Below are 12,159 nucleotides of genomic sequence, written 5' to 3'. Positions count from 1 at the left end.
TGCAATTTCAAATCTGTTGAGCAATTCCTTTCTGAATGACTGAGTAGGTCAGAATTACAGATGTGGGAATATCTTCTCTCATTAAAGTCCTCTCTATTCTTCAAGACCCTACATATGCACAATTATATATTCAATTTGCAATTGAATTTAATTTACATGCTTAATGATCCAGAAACACAAGAACACAGTTATAGGCGAATAGAAAGTTTGGAAACATTCATGAAATAAAGAATGGGTAATCAATCAGATGCCTAGGTTATAAGAAGAGGGAAAGAAAATAAAGGCAGGTGATGGGTGTCAATTCAGAAGTGGAGTATGGACCACTCCGAGAGCAGATAATCAGCCAAAAGGCTAAGAAAAGTAATGACTGCAATGCAATGCCAGGTGCAAGCCTTCTCTGTTGCAGATTTTCAGTGTAATGATGACACTTAATCCCGTTGTGCCTCAGTTGCTCAATTTGAAACTGAAATAATCAGATTTTTTTGTTTATTGTACCCGTTTTAAGTCTTATTTCAAGAGAATTATCATTTGGTTGGTGTCTTTGAACCATAATACGAATATGGTTCAAACAACTTTCCACAAGGCCTGGCTTTCTGGCTAATTTTGAAATGATGCAAAGCAGTTAGAAGGTCAGCAGTGTGTCCCACAGAAACACATTTATAGCACATTGGGTGAGTAATGAGGCTGGAGGGATCTGGGCTGTGGAGGAGATGCTGAGGAGGTCCCTCCGCTCAAGCAGTCGGGGAGTGGGACGTCATAGCTACATCCTCTAAATGAGGTTTGCAACAAGGACACATCCACAGAGCAGATCAGCACAGACACGTAGGGTAACCCAAGCTGATTTTGATTTGCCTAAGGAATTTCCAGGAATAAACTTGAGCAAGGAAGAATTTTGGCAGGGGACTTGCATTTTTTGCTGGATAGTTATTGATGGTGTGTGAGAATATGGTATTGCCAGCCATTGTAAGAGGTATTTTTCTTTAATTTCACACTTGACTAGAGGAGATTTTCAGCTTTTGTTTGTTTTGTAGCCTTCAGGATTGGGGAGAGAGGATTTAAAAAGTGAGTTCTAAAGGCTAAAAAAGTGAAAAGATTTAAATGAAACAAACGTTTATTTTTGTGACAGTTACATTATTTTTCAGTGCAGTTTCCTGTGTTCTTATACACTAAAACACACAACGGAGATATTTTCAGGCAGATAACCTTTGCATGAGATGCAGAAAATGTCGTTAGTACAAAAATTCACGTCAGGCTCAGTCTAGCAATCTGTGAACCATTATTGGCCTCATCATCAGGGACCATCAAGTCACTTAAAACACATTGTTCAGGATCAGAAACTGGCAATAGGGTGGTGAGTCCTTTCAGAGTCATCCCTGAAGGACAATACTGAGACACAATAGGAGAGGAAGAGGTACTCACACCTCACTGCAGCTCTTGCAATAAATCTGACCTTCTTCTCACTTAAGGGGTTCCCCAGCAAATTAAACATAACAGCTTCAGGAAAACAAGCCTTGATGTAGTCCAAGCTAAGTGAGAAGAATAAAAAAGGATTTCTTACAGCTGTGGAACTGCTATGCAGTGATTTCAGGAATGTTGTGAGTGTTCGATCAGTGACATAAAGTTAGTCTTTACTGCACCATCAGGGTTTCTTGGGTAGGTGAATTGCCTTTGCTTAACAGGGGAGGGGGAAGAGAGGAACAGGAAGCTGCATAGAAGATCCAGACACCAAACGTAACTCTGTTGAAAATGGGTTGCAAGATTTATTCCGTTAATTCTGGGTACTACTAGAAAATAGACTATAAACAATGTAAGAAAGAAAATAATTATTTTCCTGCTGCTTTTGACAGCAGTCTCTGTGTGTTTACACTGAGACTCCCTACGCCAGCCTCCAGACACTTGCATCTGTGTTGTCTTGTTTCATCGGTGGCTTACTCCAGTTACATCTGCATGATTAGATTACATCACTTAAAATAAAGTTTTTGGGTTAGGAGGCACGTTGTTGGTCATCTCATCTACAGTAAGTGCAAACAATGTGCAAACTCCCTTTCTCCAGACCTCAGGTCATTCACTGCTCTAGGTTGGTTGTAATAAGGCTGTTTAACTTCCCTTTTATTGTGATGTTTTATTCTCCTCTGTTTCTATATCCTCTCATTCCAGGGGAGCAAGAAGATAAAGAGAACCAAAGGGAGAGATTTCAACGAGATCACATCTGTTAGTGAGAGAAACATTACTGGAATATTGTCTTGTCATTTGCTAGATGGTGCTAATGAAAACATTATGCAATTTGCTGTGGGATAAGAGAGGCTCGTTGTGGATGCAAACAGATGTTTCAGTGCCAAAGTAAAAATGCTGGGAATAATTTTAGATGTAATTAAAGTACTGCACATTATAACAAGTTTGTACCTTTAAGAGTGTCTCGAAGCATTAACCTTGAATTATATGATTGCTTTATGATAGGTGGAGCATTGCGGAAATTTACCTTAGGAAAGGAGAAGACATTGCACTTTGCTTGTCTTCACAGGGGCTCCTGTAACTATTTAGTGCAATTGCTCTCTCTTAGCCACGGCCCGCAGCATGTTTGAAAACCAAGCTCCGTCCCTGCCTTCCCAGCTCGGAGATCACTTCAGTCCACACCTTTCTGCAGTAAAACTGTCGCTGAGGAGAGGTTTCCTCCTATTTCCATCTGGTGATCAGCTCCTGAAGCCTTGGGACAGATTTGATAGCCCTTATAATTTCCATCCTGCCTAGCAGCAGTGGCCGTTTTCTGGGATATCTCGTGTAGCACGAGGGATGAGTAATACCATTTAAAGGTTTGTGCTGAGAATGAAGGCATTAAGAAATGAGCCCTTTGCAACAAATCGCTCTTCCCCCAGAGGATGATGGTCGCCGCACTGTGCCCGAGCCCCGTGGCGTGAGGACGGCTGTTTGCCTGTGTCAGGAGCACACCAGCCTCATTACTGTCAGTGAGAGATGCTCACATTAATAATCCCAAATGATGTTCTCACTGTGCCAAAGCAAAAGGGATGTTCTTTTGTGCTCGGAAACAGCAGCCGCGTGAGTTACTGGCGCGGAGGGTGTATCCTTGTCAGCCTTAATGGTAATTTATGCTCCCGGGTCGGGCGTTTACAGGAAGTCAGCAGAGTTGGTAGGGGATGAATCAGCAGAAGCAGCATTTGGGGAAGTAACCTCTGGAAGAGGTCTGGAAACCAGCCTCCCGCAGGCTGTTATGCCTCCTGATGTACTCAGAAGGATGCTCTGATGCACCCTGCTAGCGGGGATGGGGCAAAACTGTCCCTCTGGTTTGTGGGTCCAGGGCTGGAGATTTCTGCTTGGCCCTGATCCATGCAAGCTGGTACTGATGGGAGAGCCAACAGTGTGATGAGCAGTGTGCGTGGGGAGCCATGAACATGGTGGCTGCATCTGCAGTGAGGCACATCTGTGGGACTGTGAATACAGGACACGCAGGAGTAAAAATGTAGAAAAATAGGATTATGTGCTGAATCTGGGAGCACTCGGTCCAAAAGGAAAGGCTTTCCTGTCCTTAAAGTACCTGGGTGGGTACTTCATCAGTGCAATATCTGGCGGTGGTTTGGGTCCTGCCTGCACAGTGCCACACAGCACACGGTGATGCTGAGGCCATGGCATCATGAGCACAGCATCTCTCTCTTTAAGATCATCGCTCATCTCTCTCCCACTAAGTCTGAAGCTCCTTTCCTTCCTGATGCTGCCTCTGTGTTACAAACCCTGAGCATTGTCCCAGCAACTGAACACTTCTCCCTTCTTGTGTTGAGATGTGGGGAATCGCACCAAAATGGTACAGCTGGGAGTATCCAGGCAGAAGAAGTGAGCACTGGGCCTGTGCAACACGTACAGCTTGGCACAGTGCTGGCAAGGACACTAATTTGGACTAGGATTGTAATTGCAGACTATTTTTTGTTTTCTTTCTGAGGATGTATAGTCTGTGATGCTGTCTTTTTTGCTGTTACTGTTGTTAGGTAGTGCTTTTTTCCTTCTTGTCAGCTGAACATTATCATCTCTTAAGTCATTGCCAGGACTTGCCAGATATTTATTTTACCCTTAAATCACTGACAAAATCCCAATACGAAGCTAATTTATCAATTAACTGCACAAATTCCAGTAACTGTACATCAATGGGAAAGGATTATTTGCAAACCCAGCCTATGGACATAGTTTTTCTAACCATTAACCCTACACAATGCAATCTAGAAAACTAGTTGCAGCCTATCTTTACTGTGCTTTCAAGCATGTCGAATACAATCCAACAGATCCGCACATTCAAACCTGCTCAAATGCTTCATTTCTTTGAAAAACATTCATCGAAAAGCCAGAAGCCTTTGAAAAAAAATAAGAAAAATGTAGCATCGCGTCCATTTTAGTGTGAGTGGGGGGTTGTGAGCGCACCTGACTCTGCCTCCTCATCTGTTCTCAATCACATTTGCAGAGCTCTGGTCTTAAAGCCCTGGGAGGGAGGTTGTCTTCTTCCCCTAAAGGGCAGTTGTGCTGCCCTGCCTGCTCTCTAGATTTTGAGCTTGGCTAGTGAGGATGTTTTACTGAGACCTGCAGGATGTGTTATGATTCCACTGGCAAAATACGTCTTGTGCTGCACAGCCTGGCTGTGTCCCCCTGCACCTGAGAGCTCTGCTGCTGAACTGGGTCATCTGAAGGTAAGAGGTACCCCTCGGAGAAGTGTTTTGTGTTGGTATAAAATTGTGAATGCATTTAGGCTGAGAATTGCAGGGAGGTTTCTATGTGGATGCTGAATAACCTCTCATGCTATATGTACATAGGGCACGCGGCTGTTCAGAGCACCGTGTGAAGTGTGTAGCAAAAATAGCACCCAGCCAGCCCTGCTCAGTAGGTGCAGTAGGTGTTAAATGCTTCCAGCCCTGAGCTGCCCTCCCAGCACAACCTGGTGGCAAGCTGTTTGATCCCGAGCAAGTACAAGCGAGGCAGCTGGGCTGACTGCTGCTCAAAGGAAATCTGCGGAGGTTCCCTGCAACAGGGGAAAGCTTGGTCAGCTGCTTGAAGGTGCAGCCTGGGGCTGATTCTTTTCCTTCCTTTTAATGTGCCCCAAAGTTAAACGTTTTCTGTCTCTGACCGTGGGAGGCTGTTTGCAGAGTGTGAGAGCCGTGAGTCTCTTGGCTAGGTCCCTGGGCCGCTTTCTCCATTGCTAGAAGTCCTTCAGCAGGGTAGGAAAGAGGGGAGCGTGCTGCAGAAGCAGACGTTGGACCATGGCCTCCAGCTGGTGTGCTGGCATGGTTGACCTGATGCTTCCCCCTCCTGTGACACACTCGTGTTTATCGTGTGTTTCCACATCTGTGGACAACTGTCCAGAGCCTTCTCCTGCTGGCATAGTGACTTTGGGACAGTTCTGAGGAGCAAGTCTGTGCTTGGAGGCTGCGGCTAAAATATCTTCTCTGTTGCTTTATTGTCTGCAGCTGAAATCCCAACCTTCACCTGACATAACTGTGTTAGGAGCTGTTGTACTGATTGTTGCTTGGCTTTTCTAATAAGGCAGCCTGAGATCTTTCAGGTGCTGTGAGAATCTCATTGTAAATGGGAAGGGTGTGGGAAACAAGAGCCTCCTCTTTCCCTCTGCTCCCATTCAGATGAAAAGAGAAATTAGAAATGCGAAGTTGGAGCCAGTGTTTCCCCTGGACAGCGTTTTTCCTAATTCTTTGTCGGTCTCATTTGCCATTTCCCAGACTGCGCCTCAGCTATCTGGATTAGATGGAAACCCCCAACAATGACTTAGAGCAACTCAGTGTGCACAGCACAAAGGAAACTTCTCAAATACAGAGATGCTGTGTACATCCCCGGCTTGGAAAGACCCTGGTGGAACACAAGTGATGTTGCAGGAGGGTGAAACCAATCGCTGTTTCAGTGTCAAGGGCACGATCACTGAAAAATATGGTGGTGTAATTGGTTGCAATGACCCTAAATTACCAGAACTCCCCTTTTCAAGACATGGCAGTCCACCATGCTAGCATGCCTTTTCCTGAAAGGTGTACAGTCTGATGTAGCATTGCTAGCAAGGACTTGATTCCTGCAGAAGCCAAAGAAATGTGGGAGGAATAGAGCCTAAAGCAGGGAAAGAACAAATGCCAGCAAATTCCAGCAGGTGTGCTAGAGGTACAGCTGGTGGCAGTACTGAAGAAGGATGGCTTCATTATTCTGCCTTCTTGAGCAGACAGGAATCAAGTCTGGAGCATAATTTCTGTGCCTTAGTGTGTGACTCTGGTTTAGATCTGAGACTTCGGAGTACGTTGCAATGACCTTCTGCTCCTGGGAACCCCAGGAATGTTTTAAGAGCAATGATGTACATTGAAACAATTTGTTCCTTGCACCTGAGCTAAAGGGTCCCCCCGACCTGTTCCCTGTTTTGTGCCCATCCTCAAAACCTGTGAGGAACACACAGTGCATTGCAGTGCTAGTGGGCAATCACAGCTGGAGCAGGGTTAATGGCTCTTACTCTATCTATTTCCTCTTGGTTTTTTGTGCTTCTCCTCTGTCTTAATTTTCACGGTGTCTTCTTGGTATGGGCTGTTTCTGTTGCTGTTCCCAGGATACCATTCAAACCCCAATGAATTCAGTTGCCCTGAACTTTGGATTAGATACTGAAATTTTCTTTCCGTGCCTGCAGTGTTCGTGACGAATGAGCAGGATCTTTATTTAAAGCTTTGTCTTAGAAGTCCTGACTGGGACTTACCAAAGTATCTGCTCAGTCCTTCCCATCTCTTACATTCAGCCCCCTATCTTCCCTGATATTTGTTACCTTTTCTACAGCATGGCTGAAATCTCAAAATGTAGTTTCAGGGCAGAGACCAAGCTTTTATGTTAAGATCATTACTTTATTTGCTTGAGCTAGGAACAGGGTTGAGGAGATGAACTTTAATGCACCATGCAAGCACTGAGCTGTGCTTGCATGGTGTGTTAAAGAGAAGAGGCTGATGCATTTCAGGACAAAGCTCTTCCTAGAGCAGTCTCTGCCTTTGCACCAAAGCTTTTTCCATCTACTGAAATTTCTGAGACTTAGCCGGGAGGCCAATGGAACAGCAAAAATGTAGAGGAAAATTCCTCAAAGGAGTGGCTTCTTCTGTATGTGGGCACTCCGTGTGTACGAGAGCTTCCTCTTGGACCAAAAAGCAAGACAAGCTAGAGATGCTCAGATCCAAATGCTTTTTCTTTAAGTTGCGAGAGCAGGATCCTAATCACCAAACCAAAACTCTGTGCTACCCTCTGAGTACTGACAAAGGCTCTGAGCTCTAAAATAGGAGCTAAACTGAAGGGAGACAAACAACTGCAGGTCCAGCCTCCAAAGGTTTGATTACCTCAGAGAAGTAGCTCAGCTTGTGGTGCTCCCTCCAACAACCCTTCTCACTGTCTGCACCTTGACCCTTGCAGGAGGGAGTGTGGGGGTCTGCCAGGCTAATTCTTCCCTTACCTCTTCTTGGGAGTTGAATAGCAAAGTGATAAGCAGCAGGTCTGGCTGGATATAAACATAAGGAAGAGGAGGTTTTGAGGCCAGATTACCTCTTTACACTCCCACAATATCGAACAAACCCTTGGGTGGGGGGAAAAAAAGGCAGAACCAAGACAGTCCTTTTTTCTTTTGTCTAACACTCAAGTATAAAAATACACTTAAAGTAAGGTGAATTTCCAAGATTTAAGATCCCTGCAGTAAACCTCAAGATGCCTGCAAAATAGCTCATTTCAGTGGTGCAGGTAGCTATTGCCTTTAAATGTTTGCTTTTGATGATTTTACTATTATGCCCTAGCAAGCAGTGTTCTAAATCCTTTGCAGGTTAACCCCTGTCATCGGTGACCATCTGAACTAAGACCCAAAAAAGCACATCTTTTGAACAGGGAGCTTGGGTGAGGAAAGTGTCTCTTTAAATATTACTGTGATACTTGGTGGTTTATTGTTCCAAAACTTGGTGTCTGGACTTCTGTGACCTCCAGCTTTCGGGTTTTACCCCTCACTCGTGCAAGGCACAAGGTTCTTCATAAAGAACCCAGGCGATGCTGAAGCTTAGTTTGAAAATTGGTAATTTAAAATGAATTTGATTAATTTGGTGGCATGACTCAGTGCTTTGTAACGCATTCTGGTTCAGCAGCAATATATTGTTCAAGTAATCTGCTAATAACATCTTTAGGCTGTTGATACTGAAAACAGCCTGTTTGGAATCGCTCCTCCAACCCCCTGTAACATCGCGGTGGGGTATTTGCTGTGCTGTGGGAGAGGAATGCAGAAAGCTATATTTCATGCTGTAATTTAAAACCACAATAGAGGGAGTTCAGGATTTGGTGGAGGATGTCACTGGGGGAATTACTTCAGGTTTTCAAGCAGTCTGATTTGGGGGCTAGATTTTTGCTGTCCTTTACAGACTGATTTAAAAAAAAAAAACAGGATTATCACTGGAAGGGAAGGACTGAAGTTGGAACTAATTAACTTTTATCTTATTTTAAGTATACTTGCAGGTATTGATAACTATCACATTAAGTGTCTCACTCCTCCACCGAACTGCACGACAGAGCATCTCAGAGGATTTCCTCATCTGCTTGCTGGGCCTCCTCCTGTGAGCAGGAAACCTTTAGGGCTCATTTCTAATGATAGGAAATGTCAAGTACTCCAGGCTTCCCAGCAACAAACCAGAGCCCAAGGGGCTACCTTCACAACCAGCTGGCTTAATATCTTTGTCTCTCAGACATGTTGTTTCTGTTAGAAAAAGCTGTAACACATACCCGATGTGCCGCGCTGCTCCTCTGACAGCAGTCAGAGCCAAATGGGGCTGTAAACTTCCCGGTGTTCTCCAGCACTGGTGTCTCATCTCTGCTTCCTGTCCTCCCTGCTCTTTGTGCTGGAAGAATGCACTTTTAAATATCACAGTGTTATTATTTAGACTTTTCCTTTTTTCCTCACATATTTTTTAAGCAAAGCATGATCGTGTTCTATTATTGCTTGCCTTTTTAAAACCCCAGCCAAACGTTTTCATAGCAAATATTCTCCCACCATATAATTTGTGGGCGCTTCCTTGGATTGCCGCTGAAACGTTTAAGCTTAGCAGCCCTGTTATTTTTACTTGTTTGGTAATCATGCTTGACATGGGATGCTACTGGATCACTTCATAATAAAGGGAGATTGTGAAGAGGACAGGGAACTGTTTTGTACAGGAGTATGTGAGAAGTGCTCAAGGTTCAAGAGCTCCAATTTGAGTGATGATGAACTATAAGCTGGTAAATAGGCATGTTCTTCTATTTGATGACTAGTTCCTAGCCATAGCAGATGCAAGGAGGGCATACAGACTCTTCCATTGCCCTCAGCAGCAATATCAGCGTAACTTATTCTTCCTCACCCTTCTCCCATCCTTAATCTTCTTGTCCTGACTCCCCGCTATGTCTCGCTTTTCTGTCATTGGTTTGCTTAGGTTGCTCTGTTCCCAGCGTGTTTCAGCAACTATGCAAGATTTTGTTTGTCCTGATAAGGATAAACTTGCACGCTTCGTGGAGAGGTGTGGAAATATTGCTCAAAGTTGACAGTAAAGGCTGTTTGGGGGATGGGGGAGAGCAGCCTTGTTGAGCACACCAGAACAAAGCCAGCTTGAAAGAGGCATTGACTTACCTGTGTAGTCTATTGCTGAAAATGGATGGTTGCCCATTTCCTGGTGGGAATATATTATATATCTGCTTTAGGGCTGCATGGGGACTTGAGGTTGGCTGGTCCTATTAATAATGCATGGGATGACTGGATTTAAGTCATCATTATGCACAGAGTATAGTGCAGTGACATACTGGTGCAGAAAACGATTCCTTTAATAGGCTTGTTCCTTTTGGCTAGATCCTTTAGATAGCTAGTTTGTTTGACAGCTTTATACTTTTTTTTTCACCTTAGTTTCTCATTAAAGCCCAAACATTTTTGCTGAGCAACTGCACGGTGTTCAAGGAATCTCTTCAGGGCTTTCAAGGAGAGCTGGGGCACTCTTCTGGGGACTGGTTTTCTTGTCATAAAACATGTCCCCGTGCATCCTCCTAAAGGGGCAGATCTCAAAGGCAGGAGGCAGGCTGCACAACCTCCGTGTGCAAGTGTTAAAGCCCTTCCTGCTGGTTTCCCCTGCTCTCCATGCAGGTAGCTTTGACAAGAGCTGAAGACTCCGGGAGGATTTTTTTTTAATTTATTTTCTTTTTTTTAAAAAAAGACCCTAAGAGGTGTCAGAGGCATAGCTCTTCATATTTGGATTTTCAGGGGCTGTTACTGATACAGGAATACTCCAGCCTTAAACAGGGTGGTTTCTTTATGCGCAGGTTTCGTAAGCACTTTGCTGCTTTATTTATTCATAAACTGCTGCCTTCAGAAGATGGCTAGGAATTGGAAGTACGTGAACACTGAGAGCAGTACGCTGTAATGCATTCAATTACTTTCTTTAGATTAGCCAACCTGAAGTGGTGTATAGAAAGGATCTTGTAGGGACTGATCATAAAGGAATTTTAATCTATTTAAACATTGACACCAGTCTCACTGCTGTGGGGTCAGAAAATGGTCAGGAATTCACTTCTGATTGCACAAAACTCTTCCATTTTTCCTCTCTTGCACCATATACTGCTTGTTCAGGACATAGCTTTCTCTTCACTAGATGCAACAGAAGATCAAGTGCACCAGCACACGTGACAGCTGATGACACGAGCTCTCCACGTGCACCAGCCTCTGATTCTTCCTCTTTTGTATTACCTTCATCATCAGTCAGGGACTTTTCTGGGGAAGGGAATCTAGGAATCCCATACCAGTTTATGGCAATCTGACAATCTTCACTTAATTAACTTACTACTAACAGCAGCTTGTAATTTTTTTCCAGACAATATTTTCACGCTAGGTCCCCCAAAAGCTCCACAGTGTGTTTAATTGAAGATATGATAATTGTGAGTTACTTTGCTGCAGCTGTTTAAAAGTAAAAAGGGAAAAAATCCATTAAGACTGAATTATGTCACAGGAAAAAAAGTCTTTCTATTATATATGCTACCCTTAGGCTGAGCTAAATTGCTGCTTTCATAGCTCAGCTGATGGCAGTTAGCTGAGCTGCTTGTATTCCACTAATTTTTTTGAATGATTCAGAGATAATGTTAATGTCCTTTCCTGAGCTGAGCAAACCAAGAGAATATCACTGCATAGGTAAAGATGAGCCTGTTTTCTTCCTTTCGAACTTCAGATTGGTGGTATCTTGAGTATTTTGGCTTGGATGCCAAGCTGGTGAGAAATGGTCAAGAGCCAGTTAGTGGCAGTGGTGTGCGGATCTTGCAGTGTCAGCCCTAGGGAGCCAGGCTGCTTCTGCCCCTGAGAGAAATGTGTGGTGCCTCCATCGTCAGCGCTGGTGCTGTGCTATGTCCTCTTCCCCTACATCCCTGCCTATTCAGTTGGGGAATCTTTTGCTGATCCTTTTTTTTTTCAGAAGGCAGGAAATGGCTGTGTTTGTAAAAGGCTTTTGCATGGTGAACGCAGCCAGGAATCCTTCAGCATGATGGCACCCTTACGACCTAAGTGAAGCCACCCTGGAAGGTGGAGAAGGTGAGATACCTGGGGACCCTGACTGTCCCCAGCTTCCCCTGGAGTCAGAAGGCTTTAAGAGCATTTATCCCACAGGGAGGTTCTCAGGCTCAGTCTAGTTATAGCATCATTGAGAGATGACCTGCAGAGAGAGACCAGGGCTTTGGGTAATGGGATTCTATTGCGAACTGCTAATTCTTTTGTTTGAACAGCAGGATGTACCCTAAAGCTCTGTTATACCCATTAACAAGGGCAAGCACGCTGCAGCCTCAGAGAGCAACATTAGTAAGTGATAAAACTGTGTGTATGTGTGACTCTTTCAATGGGCAATTTGTTCTAATAGTGTATACGGCTGATAATAAACAGTCATTTTAAGGGTTTTGTCCTGTTGCCTCTAGTTAGAAGAAATGCGCTCCCTTTCCTTCATTTACAAAGCTACTTCTTACTGAAATGCACCCTGGTATATACCTACCACACAGATGTGAACAGAAAGTGGTTTTTTTTTTGTTATTGGCATGAGCTCTGAGTGTGTTAAATCTAAGTTTCACAGTATCCTGATGTAAACATATGATACAAGTGCTTTATCCCAAGTCTTTAAGACA

The 12,159-nt window shown here is 44.1% G+C and overlaps 1 long non-coding RNA gene across 5 annotated transcripts in view; it reads left to right on the top strand.

Moving 5' to 3' along the window:
* Positions 1-12,159, top strand: part of LOC121074938 — a 143,295-nt gene that overhangs the window by 40,833 nt on the left and 90,303 nt on the right. Inside the window, exon 1 of one of the 5 annotated variants that reach the window (XR_005822634.1) lies at positions 4,517-4,685. The exons of the other annotated variants lie outside the window; for them this stretch is intronic. This is a non-coding gene — a long non-coding RNA (uncharacterized LOC121074938). Of the gene's footprint in view, positions 1-4,516; positions 4,686-12,159 lie in introns of those variants that run through there. 5 annotated transcript variants of the gene reach the window in all.

Source organism: Cygnus olor, chromosome 9 (genome assembly GCF_009769625.2).
Source record: "Cygnus olor isolate bCygOlo1 chromosome 9, bCygOlo1.pri.v2, whole genome shotgun sequence".
Classification (NCBI taxonomy): Eukaryota; Metazoa; Chordata; class Aves; order Anseriformes; family Anatidae; genus Cygnus; species Cygnus olor.
Note: the sequence above shows the minus strand (reverse complement) of the source record. Positions and strands in the feature narration are given on the sequence as shown.